At 42.3% G+C, this 21,902-nt stretch overlaps 1 long non-coding RNA gene across 2 annotated transcripts in view; it reads left to right on the top strand.

Moving 5' to 3' along the window:
* Positions 1 to 21,902, top strand: part of LOC141997247 (uncharacterized) — a 56,286-nt gene that overhangs the window by 11,114 nt on the left and 23,270 nt on the right. The window contains exons 2-3 of one of the 2 annotated variants that reach the window (XR_012641696.1): positions 1,799 to 1,827; positions 4,609 to 4,907. The exons of the other annotated variant lie outside the window; for it this stretch is intronic. This is a non-coding gene — a long non-coding RNA (uncharacterized LOC141997247). The remainder of the gene's footprint in view (positions 1 to 1,798; positions 1,828 to 4,608; positions 4,908 to 21,902) is intronic. 2 annotated transcript variants of the gene reach the window in all.

Here is a 21,902-nt window from a genome sequence, read left to right as displayed (position 1 = left end):
GACAAATGTTAGCCTGAAGTTTGAGCAAAACTGGCGCAGTCATTTCTCAAAACAAGGTTACTGAAAAATAGGCAGCTTTGCTGATGTTAAAAAAAAGTTCTGGCTTATTTTTGAATAGCTTTGAACTATGTGTGTGTATATATATATATATATATATATATATATATATATATATGTATATTTTTGCACTCTGTATAGGGATACACAGTAGCATACAGTGCTGACTTCTTTGGGTGTTGGATTAAGCTCTTTCTGCAGTATTACCTTTTAGTGTGTACAGCCAATATCTTTAATGCCACAAATACTGAGGTTAACTGCAAATTTGTATTTAGTTGTCTAAGCCAAGAGGCAAGTTTCTCGGCACCACAGCAGAATATTCACATAGAAAAGCGGCAAGGGGTGAGGGAAGAGAGAGAGAGAGAGAGAGAGTTTACAGTTATAGTAAGAAACCCTCATTCACAGTGGCCTGCAAGATCAAGAGATCCAGTGATTTGCCTGGGAGAACAAAAACAGCCACTGGCTAAACCTTGATTAAAACCAGAAGGGCCCAATCCATTCTCAGTGTAACATCACTGCCTCCAGTTGAATTACATCAGGGATACATTTGGCCCAAGATGTTTAGTTCAGTGGCCATTGTTATACGTCGGGTCCATTAGGGCTGCTAATGTTTATTATATCCCTTGTCCTATTTTTGTTTAATACTTAGACATTAAAATGTCAGCATCAATTAAATTAGTTATTATCTGTGTATATGTAAAAGAGGCTTAACTATTAGAAAGAAAAAGGAATTGACCAGGGCTTGATCTATTTATGATGTTTGTCAGTAAAACCTTAACTCACAAAACAGTTGTCACATGGATTTTTGGTGCTTTTTTTTATGACATGGGGTCTAAGCAGCAAGTGTCATTGGCTTGTTTTAAATGAGCAGATATAGCTCATTTATTATTGTTAATACTAAGATAACTGGCTTGAAGAAAATGATGCCGACAATGGACTGATTTTAAAATAGACAATGAAAAAATATAATTTTATTTATATTTAAACAATATTTGCTGGATGCCCAATTTCAGAAAAGGAGCCATTCACAAATGTAAATAAGAGACTCAACATACGTGTCTTTATTTTACTTAACATGCTTTTTATTTATTTTCATTGCCCTCATGCAGCATCTTATTAATTGCATCAGTGCTCTGCTGTGCCATTTTACCATAAATTAAACCTCCCCCCTCCATGGTGGTTTGTTAAAGAAATGCCCAAGTTCCCTTTAGAATGGGAGGTCAATAGGTCATAACTTGTGATTTTGAACACAAGACAGACCTAAAGTATGGATAATTTTCAGTTTCTTTAGTGGAACTGTTTCTGTGAGATCGTCAGAGAATACAAAACTGATCCACTCTGCACAGCAGCTTGGAAAAGAAAATATTGTCAGATCTACTATTTAGGCCCCCAGGAATGAGATACGTGGAAATTGCTAAACAATATCACCCTATATTTGATCTAAAGCTGTCTATAATATTAGATTTCAGATCACTAAAACAAACAAGGAAAATAATGTTGAGGAAATTATGAGAAATCAGCTTTGATTCACTATGTGCAATATATTTTCTCCTCAAATTCTGTTTATCAAACTAATATTGACAAAATACTGATTTGCTTTCCCAGATCTCAAACAATTTCAGCAATATTTGCCTTGGACAAAAGGTTAAGGTTTTACAATACACTATGTAAACAAGTGGATTTTTTTATTCTCTAGCAGGTCAAAGCTTATATTTAATGACATCTAAATATTCCTTTGTAGACCACATGAAGGTTTCGTTGAAATAATCAGTAAGTATATTTCTGATTTGTGTTTAACTTGCTTTAAGGAAACGTTTGGTCTTTTCCCCTATAACAATGAGTTGTTACGTATATAAGGGGCCTGATACAAAGTCCATTCAAGTCATTTTGAAGTCTCCCATTGATTTCAATGGGCTTTGGATCAGGCCTGTAATAAGCAATAAATACCCTGTAAATCACGGAAGAAAACGTAGAGCAATACTAGACTGTACCTCAAGCTTTCTGCTTATACAACAGTGCTTTCGCTGGTGAGCGTACGAAAGGAAACAGTCTGAAGTAGGCCAAAAAAGGGGACGTGGCATGCTGCATGCATCAGTTCATTTTTAACTTAACTGCCTCACCAGCTCCTGGGAGCGATACCCTTGTGCTTCACATCACCAAAACCATCTGCTATAGCTGTGCCTAGAATCGCCGAGTCCTCTTGAGGCAGCAGGGGGAAAAAGGCAAAGTGAAATTCTTCCATGGAAATAATGATATTAATAACAACAAAATCTTTAACCCATTCAAACCTGGAAAAAAGTTTTTGCAATACAAGTCCACTTTGCCTGCAGGCCTTCTGACAGATTGGACCTCCCACCCCCCTTCAGAAAGCACTGAAGCAAGTCGGTGTGTTGATGTTATCCAGAATGTTAGAGCAAGTAAACTGCGTGCAAATCAAAAATGCCAACAAAGAAGTTAAATTCAGTGTCAGAATCTAGTTATGAGTCACAGGCAAGAAATGATCATAGTTGTTTTCAGCAGTACCCGCTATGGACTGTGTATGTGTCAGCACTGATAGTTCCATCATAATCTCCTATTTCACACACACACACACACACACACACACACACACACACACACACACACACACACAGCTTAGCTCTCTCCGTTGTGTTTAAGTAACAAACATTGAGCTATGGAGGTTTTGACATGATGAATCTATTCTCCCAACAGTGCAGAAGCATAGCTCCCATTAACGGCGGTTACACATGTGCACAGTATGAATGGGACTCACATCTGCATAATGAAGGGACGCATCGCCCTCCGCAATACTTCTGGGCAAAGTATGATGAGGAAAAGATGAACTAGCCACCTTTAGTTCTGGATTTACTGCCTTTGGCGATCCTAAGCCAACCCTTTAACATTACAGCATTTGAATGTAACTTTGGGGATTAATAAACTGTAGAAGTCGAGCCCTTTACTGTCCGGAATATAGTAGATGTTGTCAGCACTAAAACTAACATTCATAAAACATGGAGGAAACCACTTCATCTAGCTAAAACACAGGCTCCAGGTTTATAGGGTTAATTCTTTGTAAAACAATGCAGACATTGCTTTGCTGTTCTGCCTGTGAAACAGGATCTCAGGGAGTTAAAATGAAAAAAACCTCCTCATGCATTTTATGTCACAACTTTCCCTTTGTGTGTGTGTGTGTGTGTGTGTGTGTGTGTGTGTGTGAGTGTGAGAGAGAGAGAGAGAGAGAGAGAGAGAGAGACCAAGCCAAGTTCTTTTTTAGCTCTACCCTTTTGAAAACTGCTGGTTAAAGATAAACTAAAATGCCAGAACTGAAATTGCCCACGTTAGCCCCCAAGGCAGCCTGCACTGTCATCTTTCATTAGATACTGATAGACCAAAAGCCCAAGGCATAGTGAAAGCTGGTTCCTAAGAAAGGGCTTGGAGCCAGGATCTGCATCTCAGTGCTGTAATCTTGCATCTCTGTCCTTTTAGGTTTGAGCTGAGCAATACTTTTTTGGACACGTCTGCTTTCATGCTGCAAATTTACATCTTAAAATCAATGGTAAATTGTAATACAGCATTCCATAGAGTCTTAAATTGTCATGACAAACGGGTGCATATTTTCAGAGGCATCTGATGGCTTTGTCCAGTGTCAGACCTTAGATCGTGGACTAGAGACGCTCAGCGCTGACGGCATGATAAAAACTATTGTGAGATGTGTAAGTCTAAGATTCTTTATAAATTAAAAAACCTTTTTAAAATCAAATAATCTTCCCCCCAGATGAATGCTGTATTTTCACACTGATTCAGTTGTTTAGAGCTCGGTGCTCTTGCCTTGCGGCTTTTACTGCTTGAGCTATGGGCGAAGTGAAGCTCAGAGATGAAATATTTTGTCTAAAATCATGTCTGTTCAGAGAGCTTTATAAAACCTAAAGGTCAGTGACTTTCCAGTATCCCTTCACTCTGCGTTTGAACTAGAGATGTACTATGGTTCAGAAAATGGTGGCGACCCCTGATCTACCTGGTCTAAGATAGCCTAGCTATTTTACTAAAACAGGGGGGTCAGGAACCTTTTTAAGGGAGTGAACCAAATCTAATCCACATTGATATGGAGGACATCAGATTGAGCTGCTTTTGAGGTCGTGAGCCCCCAAGGGCAATCTTTTCGCTCCTGATCAGAAGCATGGGCTGTGGAGGATAAGAGGAAGGGAAGAAGCATAAAAACACTTGGCTTGACTCACATAGAGAACTGGTTTAGCTGTAGGAAAAAAAAAAAACATTTAATGCGGGGAAGGGGGCTGATCAAAGCAAAGGTTTTATGTAACAAAATGTCAGTTAACCTGGTATTTATATGGCATCCTGTATTAGAATAAATTTGCCAGTGGGAAGTTCTGTAAAATGCAGGCAAATGTACCAGGGCGAACCAAGACCACAGGGCCATTTCACAGTGTGAGACGGGGCGTTGTGGAAAACACCCCCAGGCCAGTGAGGAAGCTTTAAAACTGTGCTTGGATTTTCTAACAAATGGAATTACAGAATATCTTCCATTTTGTTCAGGTGAATTTACTACCGATGAAAGGTGGGGAGTTGATGTGAAACAACTGAAACAACTGAAAACTTCTTTTGATCTACAGAACAAGTCAAGCACAGGGTCAGCGCTCTGCTTTGTTCTACCATCCAGCCAATGTGCCTTTACCCATTTCTGGGATTCTCTGTAGAAGTGGAAGAGAGGTAGTTTAGTCTCTAGCCACAGACTCAATGAAGCCAGGATTTCACCCACAGATTTTTAAGGCCAGCAGGGCATACTGGCATTTGGCGGGACCTCCTGACTAGCACAGATCACAGAATTCTACCAGGTAATTCCTCCATCAAATCCAATACCTTGTGGTTGAAGGACAGCATCATTTTTAGAAAGATATCCAGTCTTGATTTTAAGACTTCAAGTGAGGGAAAATGCACCACATCCTTAGGAAAGGTGTTCCAAGAGTTAATGATCCTTTCTACTAAAAATGTGGGCCTTGAATTTGTCTCGCTTCAATTTCTAGCCCTTTGGATCTTGTTATACCCAGATGAAAGAGCCCTCTTAGATCAGATAGCACGGGGCTCTTTAATCTATCAAACAAAGCCATAACAACATCCAATACCTCTTTAATGTGAATATCAGCAAGGGTGCCAAAGATGATGGCGGGTTTTGTGACATAGACACCCATCCACTAGAAACTGTACCAGGACCACAAATAACTTCAGATAGGTGGCCAAAGACTCTCAAGAGGCTGACCACATTTGCTCATCTACATTCCTGGGTGGGATTCCAATTGGTGATTTAGCATGGCAGGGCTCCATATTCCATTACCACTCCCATAGGAGACTTTTTTAAAAAAAATGTGGGTTGTGATGAGAAAAGTTGGCTCCTTGTTAAGTCTTTAGCTTTCTGACTCTTTTTACCTTTAGATTTCAGGTTTTAGGGCACTTTGCTGGATGCTTTAGAATTAATTTATGTTGCTATGTATACCGCACAAAGCAAACAACATTGCATGGCCAAGCTCAGTGTATTTTCTGTGGGCAGCGGGCTGGGCTACTTCCCTTCATGCGTCAGTCGCAACTGATTGAATACATTAAACTGTAACACAAAGTAAAGAAGCCTGGAAAAATATCTTGTTCCAAAAGTTATAGGGCAAGGCCACAGGGATTTCATTTTCACTGCACTACCACTTCACAAGAGGCATTAATAATGGAGCTACATTTAGCAGAACACAAGTAAAAGCTCCTGACAACTCTGTCTAGGCACATTTCAGTTCGCTGCCAGGTCACCAGTTGCACTGCAGTACTGCATACCTCCAGAACAGGAAGAGAAGATGGAGGGTGTATTTTTGTTTTTGAAAAGTTTCTGCAGTGTAGGAGTGCCTCAGTGGAAGGATAATTTTTAGTGAGAGTCTCTGTAGGAGCTTACGAAGAAGAATCAACTTGGTTGTGCTACAGCATTTTAACTATGGATTTTAATTCTCTGCCTCCCGAAGACCTGCTTCATCACGCAATGAGAAAAGGCCACGCTGATCTTTGCTCAGACAGTGCCTCTACCCCTCACCTTTTCAATTTTTAACACTTTTGCTCTTTTAATTCATGTTTTATGTATTGTGGGTGAAATTTCATCTTCCCAGCCTGTTGCCATAGACTACTCATCTGGGATAAAGCAGTTTTAATCTCACATGTAATGACCTAAGTAAAAATCACAGGAATGAAAGTTAATAGCAACAGCCGCATTCTAGGTCCTGCTCCTACCGAGTCTATGGCTTATCAGCCAAGCTTGATTTCATGGGCCATGCAACTCTATCTGCTGCTTTTATGCCCAGTATCACTGGAAAAACCTACAGTAGAGCAACACAGTTGTCAATTGGTATAGTGCTACAATGTTTTTAAAGACTAGATCTTCCAAGCCGATGGGCTGTCTAGTGGCAAGGGAATCTGGCTGCATTGCCCTGATTTACACAGACAATGGGGTTGTGTGTTAATTCGTAGAACCTCTATAGAACCTAGAAGCACCAATCAGGTGGAGGTCTACTGTGTTAGGTGCCTTATAGAAACATATGACGACATAGTCCTGTCCCAGACAATTTACATTCTAAGCATGAGGTGTAAATCAGGGTCTGATTTCCTTAGTTTGTATTCTAGAGGCAGTCGCTTAAACTGTTTGGGCCAAGTTCTCTGGCACAGAAGGTCACACCAGGGCTGAATTTGTTCTAACCTATTAGTGGGGATAATAATTCTTCCCTTGCATGGATGCTGTGAGATGCAGTTAGTTGGTGGGTATCCTGGGATGAAAGGTTCTATGGGTCTGTCCCTCCTCTCAACCACTGTAAACTGGGAGGAGCACCAGAACATCTGCACCACTTCAAGGGTCTTGTCTGGCTATTCTTTCCCCAGCCTGCTGTATCTGCTCTTCCTTATTCACGTAATACGAGTAGCAGGATGGCATAGAGCTCTACCTATACAGCCCATTACTGGGCATCTTGTTAAATGAACCCAAGATCTCTGTGCAGTAGGTGAGTATCACTATCTCCAGCTGAGGCACAGAGAGAGAAGTCATTTGCTCAAAATCACACTTCCAGGAAGTCTGTGCATGAGCTACAAGTTGAATCCAGATCTCCTGGGTCCCATCCTAGTGCTTTATTCACAAAACGACCTTCCTCCTCTCAGAAATACATATCTTTTGCTTTGCAGAATTTCACACATGCAGTAGCATTTTGTTGTATGAAAATTCACAAATCCAAAAGTTAGTTTTGTTCACAATTTTGGTGAAATGGGTATTTTAGCATAAAAAAGAAATCTGTTTCCAATGGAAATGAATGCCACCTTTGCTTGAATAGGCCCACTTTAGCTCTTTTTCAATCAGAATATTTGAAAAATCAGCTGGAAAATCTCCTGATCTTTTTTGAAAAGTGTGCTGACTTTAGTGAAATTTTCCATGAAAATGGGTCTGAACACTGACAGTGTGCAACAAGATGCTAAAAAAAAATTATTGGCACTGGTTCCCAATAATTCTGAGTAATTCAGTAAATCTCAATAATTCAGATGCAAAGCCAGGTGGGATGTGCACCTGCATAACTGAAAGTTGAATGCCTTCATCCCTGCTTCAGTTTCCACCCCTCTTTCCAGGCAGTTAGTTTTGCTCCAGCTTAGCTCAAAGCTTTCCAGCTGCTGTGGCATGAGAGTCCCAGAACAAGACTGACAACAATCAGTAATGCTATCCAAACTAAGTCCTTCCTCTTGTCTATAGGAGTTCCCCAGCTCTGTGGTAGTATCAGGGCACAAGGGAGTGGCTCATGCCCTCCCTTCTCCAGGTACTAGCCTGGGGACCCGAGCTCACAGAGCAGCTGCATTCTCTAATCTCAAAACTATCTTGTTTCTTCAGGGCTGCCTGTTGCAATAACCACATAGGTCAGCCCTTTTTTCCTGCAGTCCTCTGCCAAACTGCTGCTTCTCCTCAAACCTATGTGACAAGCCCTGCAACCCACCCTCCAGACTTTCCCCTCAACCCTGCTCTGCACCCTACTAAATGGAAGCTGCTTCTTTTATAGCAGGCCCTGCTTTCAGTCTGCAGTCACATGACCCCATCCAGTCAAGTGCTTCCTTTTAGTCATGTGCTCCTTCCAAGGACTACAACTCCCAGAATTCTTGGCTTTAAAGGCGTCAAACCTTGGAACAGGATATGCCTTTAAAGGGGCACTATGCCCTATGACAAGGGATAACACCACTGAAATCAATGCCATCATACTGGTGTAAAACTGGTGCAAAACTGGTGCAAGCGTGAATCAGGCCCCTTGAATTTTCAGTAAGCTTGCATTTTGTTTCAGATATTTCACACAGACCCAGTATTGTCAACCCCCAAGTCTACAAAATAGCATGAATCAGCTCCCCTCCCCGCCCCCCCCGACATGGTTGGCTTAAAAATGGAGAGGTTTTTTTAAAAAATAATACAGTATGGGTTCTCTTTATCTGCCTTTTAGTTATTGAGCCTTTAGGGTGCATGCAGGTCACAATTCCAAGTTTTCTGCACACACGAGGGTGAGAAACACACTTAAAAATAAACTAAATAAAAGCTGCAATTCTCATAACACCCCAGAATTCCAGGAGCTGGAGCTTTTAGAAAACCTCCAATATTGTGAGACTCATGATAAAATCATGAGCGCTGGCAACGCTGCACCCCGAGTGAGGCATCCTTCCCGATTAGTGTAGCAGCTTCATTAACATGCATGCCGTATGCTCATTTGCTCCTCTATTGCTTTGATGTTAATTCCAGTGTTTCGGTGCAATGTGCTGTTGTACTTTCTGTTCCCGGGCTAACATCGTTCTCTTCCACAGCTCACTCCTGCTCTTTGTTTCTTTCTCTATTTGGGCCTGTTCACCAGCTGGCCCCCTGATGTGGTCCAATAGCACTTTGTGCCAAGCCTGACTTGCCCTTCTGGTATTCCACATGTTGGTTCACCTTTCTGAACCTTCGCCGAGTGGAGTTGTGCTGATTATGTTCTGCAGCTGATTTACGTAGGTTTCCTCACTGGTCGGTTTCAGAAATCCTTTCACCTGCTTCTTAAGCTGCTTGTACCCCCTTCCTGCATTTGGCAGCTCTTTAAGAGGAATTTGCAACTTCCGGTAACACCATAGAATATTTGCCTGTTCTGGGGCAGAGTCCCTGAAATTTCAGTGTAGCCTTCACTCACTGTGTGCTAATTGATTATCATCTAAAATTCTACATCTATTTGTATGCTGGCAGTGTAGATGTAATTTAAAAATAATTATTCTATTTACTGAATGGTGTGCATGTCATATGGAATAGGCTAGACCTGTGTTTCATACATCACCCCTCATCTTCACCCCAGCCAATGCAGAGAGATCCAGATTGCACCTTCCTGCACCAGCCTGATGCACTGAGATGAAGCCCCTTTTTAGTCCATGACAGAGTCATGGGGTGCAGTACCCTGTGCAGGAATGAGAAAATGTGCTTTTGAGTCTCCCCACGCTCAGGTGCTGGAACCCTGAATAAAGATGCAAATCACATACTGCATGCTGGCAGGGAAACCCTGTTAGTTCTAACCAGGAAATAAAAGCCAATGGATGATCTCCCTTGAGCAGAAGGAAGTAGGGGCTGGGAAGAGGAGGTCCCACAAGGAAACCTTACAAACAGCCAGTTGTGGGGAGAAAGCTTATGCTAAGAATTATGGTTTGTTATTATTTAGGTTACCAATAAAGCCATACCCTAAGAATGGGCTAGGCTTGGATGATATACAGTGTATAATAGACTCTATTCAAAGCAGGGTAGGAACTTTCAACATTGAATTTCATGTGCCATTTTGTTGCCCAGTCACCCACGTTTGTGAGATCCCTTTGTAGCTCTTCGCAGTCTGCCTGGAATTTAACTATCTTGAGTAGTTTTGTATCAGCTGCAAATTTTGCCACCTCACTGTTTACCCCCTTTTCCAGATCATTTATGAATATGTTGAATAGGACTGGGCCCAATACAGACCCCTGGGGACACCGCTATTTACCTCTCTCCATTCTGAAAACTGACCATTTATTCCTACCCTTTGTTTCCTATCTTTTAACAAGATACTGATGCATGAGAGGACCTTCCCTCTTATCCCATGGTTGCTTACTTTGCTTAAGAGCCTTTGGTGAGGGACCTTGCCAAAGGCGTTCTGAAAATCTAGTACACTATATCCACTGGATCCCTTTTATCCACATGCTTGTTTATCCCCTCAAAGAATTCTAGTAGATTGGTGAGGCATGATTTTAGCTATACACTAATGCCCACATGGCGCATTTCCTGATGCCTAAACCATCACAATGAACTGCTTTCTGCCTCCAGCTGATGAAGAAAACATACTACACACAACATGTGCATCTCCCTCACACTATAGTGCAAAACCTTAATTACAATAATTAGGCTCAGCTCTTATTTAGCACTTTTCATCAGTAGATCTCCGAGAGCTTTAAAAAGAGGTCAGTATCACTAACTGAGGCAAGGAGGGACGAAGTGACTTGCTCAAGGTGACCCAGCCAACCACTAGTGGAGATGGAACAAGAACCTAGGTTTTTTGAGTCCCTGGCCAGTGTACTAGCCTCTAGGCATACTGCCTCTCCCTGCAATGCATAACGCACCACACACTTAAACTGTGCACACGTCAGAACTGAATGTTTGCTAATGCTGAGTTTGTAATTGATCTTTTAGATACATATTTGCAGTTGTAAGTGGTCAGTAGCTATGAAAATCTGCTGTTGTTTAGGAACCTAATTATGGATTAAGGTGGCCAAAATTAAGGGAGGCAAGTGTGAATATTTTGAACTATGTCTTTCTGCACGGACACTTACAAGAATGGACATTTTAATTAACCTGATTGAATGTCAGAGTCTGGGGGTTTGTTTTCAGGCAGCAAACTCACTGGGAGGCTGCACAATCTTCTTTCATTCTATTGGTGACGGCTTTTGCTGTCTGTTTGTGCAATAACCTATTGAACTTTTCCCGACTGTAATTCAATATAGAATAGATACTTGCGGGAGGCTTTTTTGGCAGGGAGCACTGAAGGCCTTAAATCAATTTCAGTTTTTCAGCTGTTTAATGCATTGATACCAGCTGGAAGAAATAAATGAATAAAAGGATCCATGTTACTTTTATTTATCCGGAGCTGAAGCTTCTTGGTCTTCCCTTTGTGACACTGATACCACGCAGCGTGTGCCCATTGTCCCACCTTCACCTAGGAAACACAGACTCTTACACATTGACAATCAACTTTTTCAGTATTTTGTGTGTGTGTGCAAGAGTCTTTAGTCTTTTTATAGAAAGAGAAAAGTTCAGCAGGCCAGACAGAGGACTCACCCTACTCGAGAGAGCCAGCTGGCCATCCTAATGGCTACTGCAAAAATACTCTGGACAGCTCTAGGGCTCTGTAAGATCCTCTTAGCTATGGATGGACCACGGAAGGCCCCAAAACTCGGACCCATTGCACAGAGGGGGGTGTATTGAGGGGACAGGCTGTGGAGAGTTTGTATAGTGATATCCTTGCAAACAACAATATAAGGTCCCCGTGAAGGGGTGAAGATGAACATGGTGAGAGTGGCAATAGAATACCCATCCTGAATTCTGCAGATCCACAGACCACAAATCCTACGTGGGAGTGAAGGGAAGTGAGTGGGTTGTCAATGGCCTGTAGTTACAGCTGCAAACTGGGTGGCCTAATTCAACACTGGGCATGCGGAGGGGCGTACTGGGGCCTACAGATTACAGGAAGAAAGAGTAGGCCTCATCTCAGCTCTACCTACAGCAGCTGAGCTCAGCTGGGGTGAAATTTACCCCAGCATGGTGGAGGAGGGGCACAAAGGCCTTCATGCTGCGGAAACCCTGCACAGGGAATGCCTGCGGGTTGGCTGCCTGTGTGGCCACACAGGGACGCCTGCGCTTCAGGGTGGTTTGAGGCCAGGCACGGGGAGAGGATGTGGACCTGCACGTGTGTGGATTCAGTGACAGCTGGTTTCCCATTCAATTAGCACACATGGGGTGCAGCTGCTATACCAGTCCCTGAAGAGAATGTGGGGGTGGGTGAATCAAAGGCTGCATGATGGCCCAGCTCCTAGGCCCTGGGATGATGATGGCCACACTGACCACTCATGCTTTATGAGGGTGGCTGGAGAGATTTTCACCCTAGCTTGTTTTGTTTTTTCCCCCCAGCCAAGCTAGTGTTAAGGTAACATTAGGTGAACAGTGCACAGTGTTAACACAGCAACATTATCAGTCCAGGAACAGGGAAAAGCACATAGGTTCCTGCTACCATAGTTAATATATTATGGAGAGAAAGCACTTCACTGTGTAAGAGACAAGTGTGGCACATCAAAAATACCCCCAAAGGACAAGTGTGTCAATTGTTACTTGAGCAATCAAGCTGGTTCCAGTTTGCCTGGGGTGAGGAAGTGGCAAAAGGAGGGGGTCTTACTGCTAGAGTGATAAGTAACATAGTCAAGGACCCTTCTTTTCTGGTGAACTTTTGCTGTGAGTGAAAATGAAAACTCTGGGCCACAATGGAGCACTGAGGCTGACATCCAATATTCAACTCAGCATGTCGGATCACCACGCTCAGCAGCTACTCTTACAATGGGTGAACTTGGGAGAGGCAGTTTGTCTGGGGGCCAGAGAAACCATCCAAAATAAAATATACAAAAGAAAACAAAATGAAACAAAATAAAATCCACTCCTGGCTGAACCAAACTCCTGGATCATACCAGTGTGCAGTGTTGTGGATGGTCAGGTCTACCACAGGATTCCATAGTTCTCTATCCAACCAACTTGGCTTCTACAGCCAGCAAAGGAAATTTTATTTTCCCAAACAGCTGTTTTGCTGGCAGGTTACATTTCACAAGGTTTTACACCTAGTTCATGCGGATCTATATATATTTGGTGAAAATCTCCAGTTTTGCTGAATAAACCTTGAAAAGTAAAAGACAGCTTGCAGGATTTTCAAAAGCACTTAAGTGACTTAGGAGTTCAAACTCCACTGACTTTCATGGAGGCACTTTTGCAAACCCTACTCAGAAAAAGTTTGTTTTAGAATTTGCCCCAAGTGAAGAGGAGAATTATACTGAAGCAGTTAATATATCATTGACTTGAGTGTAGGCTATGCTCGTTCACACCTGAGGATCTGGCCTAAAGGTTTAGTCTTCAGATGGAAGTTCTCTCCTCTGGGCTAGATATAATATCCTGACATAGTGATCACCTGGAGGTGGATAAAACCAGAGGGAACAAGGGTGTATATGTCTGTATATGAATCGTAACATATATGTCTCTTTCTGTATAATTAAAAAAAACCAAACTGACTCGAATCAAGTATTATGGTAGTAAGTCTTGCCAAAGTAAACACAGAAACAAAACCTATTTCTTATAATTAGCTGCTGCAGTGTAATTCTTTTGAAAGAAAGAAAAATTCACAACGTGTACTGTGTGTATGCAATTAAAAGGGGAGAAGCCCTGGTCCCCAAATGTTAGCAAAAATAAGAGGATTAAATATACAGTGCCAGAGTCATACACAGGGAAATAGTCCTGTAGGGGTTCTAGCAGATATTCTAAATGCAGGGTAGGGTGACCTTTCAAGACTGGATCACATGGAAGGCTTTTTCCCCCTGTGGGGATTGCCTATTTACCTGTGACTGATCAGCAAAGATGACTGTTTTGTAGCAAGTCACCAAGGTTCTGTGAGAGGTCTGTATGAAATAACCATTAAAGAGACAACAAACATTACCGTAGATTGGGGTAGAGTAGATGGCAGTGAAACTTAGGCAGAGGGGAGCCCTCTATTGTCCCCTTGAGTACAGGGCCAATCTCCTGAAATGAGCTGTATGCTGGTGGATCTCTGTGTCAATGCACGGATATGTTGAAGACAGTGGGGCTTAGTACAGGAGCAAGGTTCTGCCTGCATCAGTTGCAGGATGGGGGCTGTGTGTGTATGTGTGTGTGTGTGTATGTATGTACACACACACATATATTAAATATTAGGCATGGCCCTTTACTTCCCATTCCCCCGCCCCTTCCCACACTCTTATAAACCAGGGCAGAATTAATTCAGGCACTGCGTTTTATCTGATAAACGTCAAAATATGTAAATACCGGGCTCTCTTCCTTCAGTCACAAAAACAAATGGAAAACACATTTATTAGCATAGAGATGAGTTTAATCAAATCAGTGGCGAGTACAAATTAGCCACAGGAAACGTAATGAGCTGGGAATTAATTAGCAGCATAATGATAATAACTTTGCCTGCTGATTACCTTGCGGCCATGGCGCTTCCCCAAGGGCCTTCCATGGGTTCTCCAACAGCTGATCTTTTCTGTTGCGAGAGTCCCTGAACTGGAACAGTATGGCCGACAATGCCTGTGCAAGAGACAGGAGGGGAGGAAGGAGGGAGAAAAAGACATGAAAAATACAACCAGGCTCACTTCACTTTTGTAAGCCTATCGCTTCTCGTTCCTTTCCCTACCGCTGTCCTTATTTATCCTTTCCATCTCAGAGCACTCCCCTTTCTCTCTGTTATTGTTCAATTGGATTCCTGCCCGGAGGAAATGGCTCTTGATAATGTGTAAGCTTTATGGATGGGGTAAAATATCTGAGCTACGTTTGCAATATGAACCAGGATGCACCGTCCAGCCATAGGGCTTGTGCTGCCGTGCAATGTCAGCTGGGAGAGCAGCCCATGCCAGCGTGATTATTTCAGCATTATTTCTGCAGTCTGCACTTCCGTGGCTGCTTTGAGCATGAGGCTGGCACTGGCTGACATCAGATCCAGCTAGTTTGAAAACAAATAAACACAAGGGTGCTTTGGAAATGGATTGTAGGTGTCTAGAGAAGGGCAGGAACAAGGTTTTCCCGGAGTCTCAGCTGGCACTTTCTCAAAGATGCAGGCAACAAGTTGGAGAGGAACAATTGGCTGCTGGGGCACTTTGTAAAGTGCTGGACTTGTAAATTAACTGTTTGACTCCAGTGGTGATGGAGAACAGTGGGGGAGGGGGGAAGGGTTGGATGGAGAAAAGGGTCAGTCTATTCTCTTCTATTTATTTATTAGTATTCCTTCTATCGCCCTCCCACTGTAGCACCTGCCTCCAAAATAATACTTGGTGCCGAAATAGAGCCTGCCATTGGAGGAGATACAAGCACTTGATAAAGCTTCATGAATCATGCCTGGCAACACCCCTGGGAGGTAGATAAGAATTATTATTCCCATTGGCATAGAGCTATTATTCCCATTGGCACTTACGGCTAAAGTGTTCAAATTTGGGTGCCTAAAGTTAGGTACCTAAATAAGTAGTTTGATTTTAAATGTTGCTAAGCTAAACAACACAATTAAAAAAACAAGCCCACTTATTTAGATGTTCTTATAGGGATTTAGATGGTTGACTGCAGGCATCCAGGTTTAAATGTTTTGTTCAAGGTGGTTTCCCCAAGTCACGCAGGAGGTTTGAGGCAGAGCTGAGAAGAGAGAGTGTATTTTTCGGTTACCAGCTTTAGGCCTTCACTGCAAGGCCACCTGTCCTCCCTTCTCTTGGCTATTTGGCTACAATCTGCACAAATGATCCATGCACCAATACATACTCTTGGTGAGGCGGGGAAATAAAACTGAGCAAGGAGTGGGGCTGCCCAAACCTGATGCAGTGAAACTGCCCCAAACAGAGAAATTTGGCAATTAAAAAAAAATCAATTTTGGAAGGCAAGGAACAGGAGTTTAAAATAAACAGACAAACATAGAAGGATTTGCACATTTTACAAGAATGCCTACACAGACTACGGGAACAAGTCTGCACCACTCACACTAACTCCACAGGGGTTCAGAGAAGCAAGTTTCTATTTCTCTCAATACTGAAATGAACTTAAACCGAAATTGTGCCTTCAACTCCCCCCGCCCTCTAAACCTTGCGAAACCTCAAATCCAGATCTGCACTTTGGGATTTAGACCCACTTCTAGTGTATATTATTGGTGCCTTGACAGAACATCTGTATTTGGCTTTTGGATGTTCAAATAAACACTTAAGCACATAAATCCCAGGTTTATACACCTAGGGAGAGCTTTTCAAAAGCACTCAGTATTGGCGTAACTCTGCTCCATTGAAGTCAATGGGATTTTACCATTGACTTTAATAGGAGCAGTGTTAGGGCACTGCTTTGAAAAATCCCTTCCTGATTACTAATCTGAACATCCAAATGTGGGATTTGGAAGTCTTGTTGAAGTGTCCATGTCCGAAAGTTGGGCACTGTTTACTGTATTCTCATGCTCACTTGTACAAAGATAAAATTAAGGACTCCATTTTCAAACATCATTTTGCAAAGTCTGCTTGCACACGGGAAAGACAACACACAAAATCTACGTTTGCCTAGATACAGGTATGGGTCAGTTGCCATTTGCATGCAGTTATCTGTTTTGTTCTGAGCACATCTGAATTCTTTAGCAAATTGACTTTATAATGAATTGACTTTAGCAAAGCTTTTGATACGGCCTCCCACAGTACACTTGTCAGCAAGTTACAAAGTATGGATTGGATGAATGGACTATAAGGTGGATAGAAAGCTGGCTAGATCATCAGGCTCTTTGGGTAGTGATCAACGGCTCGATGTCTAGTTGGCAGCCGGTATCAAGCGGAGTGCCCCGGGGTCAGACCTGGGGCCAGTTTTGTTCAACATCTTCATTAATGATCTGGATGATGGGATGGATTGCACCCTCAGCAAGTTTGCAGATGACACTAAGCTCTGGGGAGAGGTAGATACACTGGAAGGTAGGGATAGGGTCTAGAGTGACCTAGACAAATTGGAGGATTGGGCCAAAAGAAATCTGATGAGGTTCAACAAGGACAAGTGCAGAGTCCTGCACTTAGGATGGAAGAATCCCACGCACTGCTACAGGCTGGGGACTGACTGGCTAAGTGGCAGTTCTGCAGAAAAGGACCTGAGGTTTACAGTGGATGAGAAGCTGGACATGAATCAACAGTGTGCCCTTGTTGCCAAGAAGGCTAATGGCATATTGGACTGCATTAGTAGGAGCATTGCCAGGAGATCAAGGGAAGTGATTATTCCCCTCTATTCGACATTGGTGAGGCCTCATCTGGAGTACTGTGTCCAGTTTTGGGCCCCACACTACAGAAAGGATGCAGACAAATTAGAGAGAGTCCAGCGTAGGGCAACGAAAATGATCAGGGGGCTGGGGCACATGATTTACGAGGAAAGGCTGAGGGAACTGGCCTTATTTAGTCTGCAGAAGAGTGGGGCGGGGGGGGGGGATTTGATAGCAGCCTTCAACTACCTGAAGGGGGGTTCCAAAGAGGATGGAGCTCGGCTGTTCTCAGTGGTGGCAGATGGCAGAACAAGAAGCAATGGTCTCAAGTTGCAGTGGGGGTGGTCTAGGTTGGTTATTAGGAAAAACTATTTCACTAGGAGGGTGGTGAAGCATTGGAGTGGGTTACCTATGGAGGTGGTGGAATCTCATCCTTAGATGTGTTTAAGGCCAGCTTGACAAAGCCCTGGCTGGGATGATTTAGTTGGGGTTGGTCCTGCTTTGAGTAGGGGGTTAGACTAGATGACCTCCTGAGGTCTCTACCAACCCTATTCTTCTATGATTCTATGCTTCTGCAGGCACAGCTGATACAGGCAAATGCATATATTTCACAAGAGCAACACTGGCCGATCGTTTAAAAACTTGTGGGAGACTGCAATTGTCTCCCAATAGGAGGTTTATGTGATGTGTGAACGGTACAAATATTTTCCTGGGAGTTCCTGCTACTTTTGGATTCGCTGCAGTGGGTTGATTGTTATATAACCTATGCTATTTACAATCTAGGCTGTGGGCAGAATGAGAAGAAAGATTTTTGAATGGACTCTTATGGTACTTTTGGTATTTTTGTATGAATCCTCACTTCATGCATCATTGACCTAATAGAAATTAGTGGCTCAGTCTGGCTGCCTCATACAAACATCAAAAGTTTGCACATTTGTACCTACGTTCAGACTCTCTATTTGTTTGTCAATATTGCACCCACAACAATAGTGTTGAGTCAGCTCTTGATGAACCAAAACCAGACCCATTGCACGTACCATATGGTAATCTACATACCTGCAGGTAGTGAAGAGAACCTCCTTGACATTCTTAGGAGCAAACATCATCCTCTAGATCTTAAGACTTGATTGCACTAAGCCATCCTAGGCCTTCTGTTTGTTAAAAGTTGCACCAGTTCAGCTAACGATGTCTTTTTAAAATCAATTTAGTTTAATTCACACAAATATTCTTAAATGGATTTAATAGGGGACTTGCACCATGTAACTAATTTGATTTAAAAAGACCAGGGTGCGTTTCAATATTATAAAGACCTATGATTCATTCCCTTGGATAGATGTTTTGGTTCTTCAAAGTGCTACTTCCTTTTGCTACCTGCAGATGTGTAGGTTACCTTATGACGCATATAGCTGGCCAATTTTTGATTCACAAAGAGCTGATTCAACACTGATCTTAAGTGTTACTAACTGTGATGAAATATAGAGCCTTTTGAACATGAAGTCTACATCATGCCCCTTCATATTGAAGCATTTTATCCCTCCTATTAATTCAGCAGGAGAAAGAATTCTTCCTGCTTCATATGCAGTGAGCTAAATTCTATTCCATTTCACTGATGTAAATCTGGACTAACTCCAATGCAGTTAATAAGCACAGAATTTGACCCATTATGTTCAGGGCTATGTAGACCTACAATAGCTTTTAGGCAATCACCACTTTAAGCATAAACATGAAGGAATTTTGTTTTCATGCAATTTTCTTGCCAGTGCTTTTTCTTACAAATCTGTTCAACTGTCATGTAAAATATGCCCTGGTTTGTGCTAATGTAGATTACGCATATTTGTCCTCAGTGGATGATTGATTAAGTGCTCTGATCTTGACTGCTAAGTTAGCAGCAGGGTATCCCTGCAAAGGGATTGGAAGTCTCATTGGATAAATTGCATAGATGAAATCTGAGCTGTTATGGATCTGGTTTTCTTTTTCATTGCTAAGGTGAGTGCTGCCTTCTTTGCAAAAATAAACCTACCTTCTAACATATGACAGGGAGATACCTGGCCTCTTTCTGAGTCCTCCTGCACTGGCTGTACAGCAGCGTAAACCACTGCAATCGGGAGCACCTCTTTTGCCTTCAGCAGCTCACTCCTCATTTGCAACAGAGTCACTGAAAACAGAATTTGGCTCATTGAGTTCAGTGGAGTTACTCTCAATTTATACAGCACAAGTGAGAGCAGAATCAGGCCCATTATTTCTCAGACCTTGTGTTCTCCAGGCAACTTAGCTCATGCAGAACATGCAAGCCTTGTTATTAGAGGGACCGCCCACCAACCAAACTGGAAAAACTCCTTCAGGGAATAACTGCTTGGCCAGTCTCGCTTTAATAGCACTGCACTTGTACAGTGTGCACAAATAGATTGTTTTCTATGAGGAAGTGGGAGCTATTTTCATGCCTTATTTGCATAATGTCTCAAATATGATTAAAAAAATCAAGTTGCAAAGTGCTTTGTCATTTTACCATTCCTTTCCAAACCCTAGCAGCTGTGATTTGGAATTGACACAGTTAAAGGTATTTGAAAAGCTTAGAATTTCTTTTGACTTGTTTGTCTTTAAACCACATCATCATTTTAAAAGTAGAGTGTCTCTCTCTACTAATTGTGTTGTCTTTGGAATACTGCAGTGCTCAGAAGCAACAGTAACAAGTTCTTCAGAGGATTTTCAGAAGCATAAAAAGCTTTTGCTTTTTCCTTTCCAAAGCTTTTCTTTGACCTTCTTGGAGGCATTAAAAAAAAAAGCTTTAAAAACCATCAGTATAAATTGATTGTTTACTGTGATGTTTGCAGCCATGGGAGAGAGGTAAAAAAAGAATAAAGAAGAAGAAGGAGGAGAAGAAGAAGAAGAAAAAAGAAAAACACAATCACCACCAGCTCCCAAAGAGGAACAGATGAGGTGTGAGCTCAAGAGAAAATATCCCAATTTTTAGCTTGATGCTGTTTCAGTGAAGCAGTGAGGTTGCAAAGATAAACAAATAGATAAGTATTCCAGGAGTATCAGCTGTGCACAAAGGTGCAGTTATTCTTGAAAACCCACATGCTGAGGGGTTGCAACGCTTTGAAAAGGAAAGTGTAAAAGCAGAACCCAGAAATATCACAGGGAAGAAATATGTATCGATGAAAAGTCTTGGTACAGCTTTATCTTACATGATAGGGCTATCATATTTACGGCTATTATAACATACCCACCCACCTACCCACAGAGTCTGAAGCAGGATTTCAGGTGACATTTGATGAAATCGCCCCATTAGATCACATAACTGTGAGCTGTTTCCTAAAGAACACAATGGCCTGTGGCAAATGTATGAAAGTGCTAAAATGTGTTAATGATGGTGTGTTATTATTGGGAACTAATGCTGCCATGAATGCATGTCACCACTGCGTATGTTCCTGCAGATGAGTTGGTAATTACACTTGGATCCAAAGTAATTACCATGAGACTTGCACTCTGGTTCAGCAGACAGAAATAACCATGTACTTTCCTTGTCCCCTGCGTAGTGCTTGCGATGTAAATTAATAGCCAGCCGCTACCATGAAAGTAAAGAGGTATTTGCCTTACAGTCATGCCCTTTTAAATTAAACATTGATGTTTCTTTTATGAGAGAAACGCAGGCTGCCTTGCACCAGTTTACCTTTTCCCACTAAAGTATTTGAACATTTACTTTACAAAACAAGATACGCTTAAGCGAAATTAATATTTATAGGTTTCCCATTTGTGCAATTTGTTATTTGACAAAATAACTTGAGCAGGTCTCTTCTTGGGTTTACTTTGCACTCTAGTTTAATTATTTTGCTTAGAAAAAAAAAGTTAAGGCTGGAGGGAGAATGGGTACTTGACGAAATCTTGTACTGTCTCCCTAGGTGGATGGAAGATAGATGCATAGAGTACTGGCCATGTGTTTTGCTGAATTTTTCCAGGTCACATCTGCCAGTGAGTTTCCTCTTTAACCTAAGAACAATAAACACCTGGACAGCTGTACCACCACATTAAGCACCTCTCCTGATGACCAGCTCCAAGGCAAGGCGTACGAAAGCCCAGTGTTCACTCATGAAAATATACTGTTGCAATGCAGAGTTTTATTTCCCAAATGCCCATTACCGGAACATGCAGCAGTTTTCACACAGTGCCGCGACATCCTGAATTTGCTCTGTTCTTTGTGACTTAAAGCAAGACTGTGCTTTTGCAAATATGTTTCCTTCCTTCGGGGAGAAAGGTTGTTTTGCATGGGAAAGGAAAAATGAAAAAGGGTCCTGTGTTCACTTTCTTTTGGCAATGTACGCATAACGTTGTCAGAATAATGCTATCTTGGACGTTTCAGTCTCTCCTGTAGTAATTTTACCCAGAAGATCATTTCTCTCAGAAATCATTTGCTAAGCCCTCATTTTAATTTAAGAATTCATTCAGTGCACTAAATCTTAGCATTTTGTGCAAGAAATATTTGTCACCATTTTGTTAGCTCTTTAGAGTGAAAACCCAAATGGGTGAGAGAGAGCTTCTCTTAAGCCAGGGGTGGGCAAACTTTTTGGCCTGAGGGCCACATCAGGGAATAGAAAATGTATGGTGGGCCATGAATGCTCACAAAATTGGGGTTCGGGTGAGAGAGGGGTGTGTGGGCTCTGGGGTGGGCCTGGGGCTGAGGAGTTTGGGGTGTAGGAGGGTGCTCTGGGCTGGGACCGAGGGGTTTGGAGAGCGGGAGGGGGATCAGGGCTGGGGCAGGGGTTTGGGCATGGGGAGAGG

This window comes from Natator depressus, chromosome 13 (genome assembly GCF_965152275.1).
Source record: "Natator depressus isolate rNatDep1 chromosome 13, rNatDep2.hap1, whole genome shotgun sequence".
Lineage (NCBI taxonomy): Eukaryota > Metazoa > Chordata > Testudines > Cheloniidae > Natator > Natator depressus.
The sequence above is the reverse complement of the archived record's forward strand: the minus strand, read 5'-3'. Positions and strand labels throughout refer to the sequence as shown.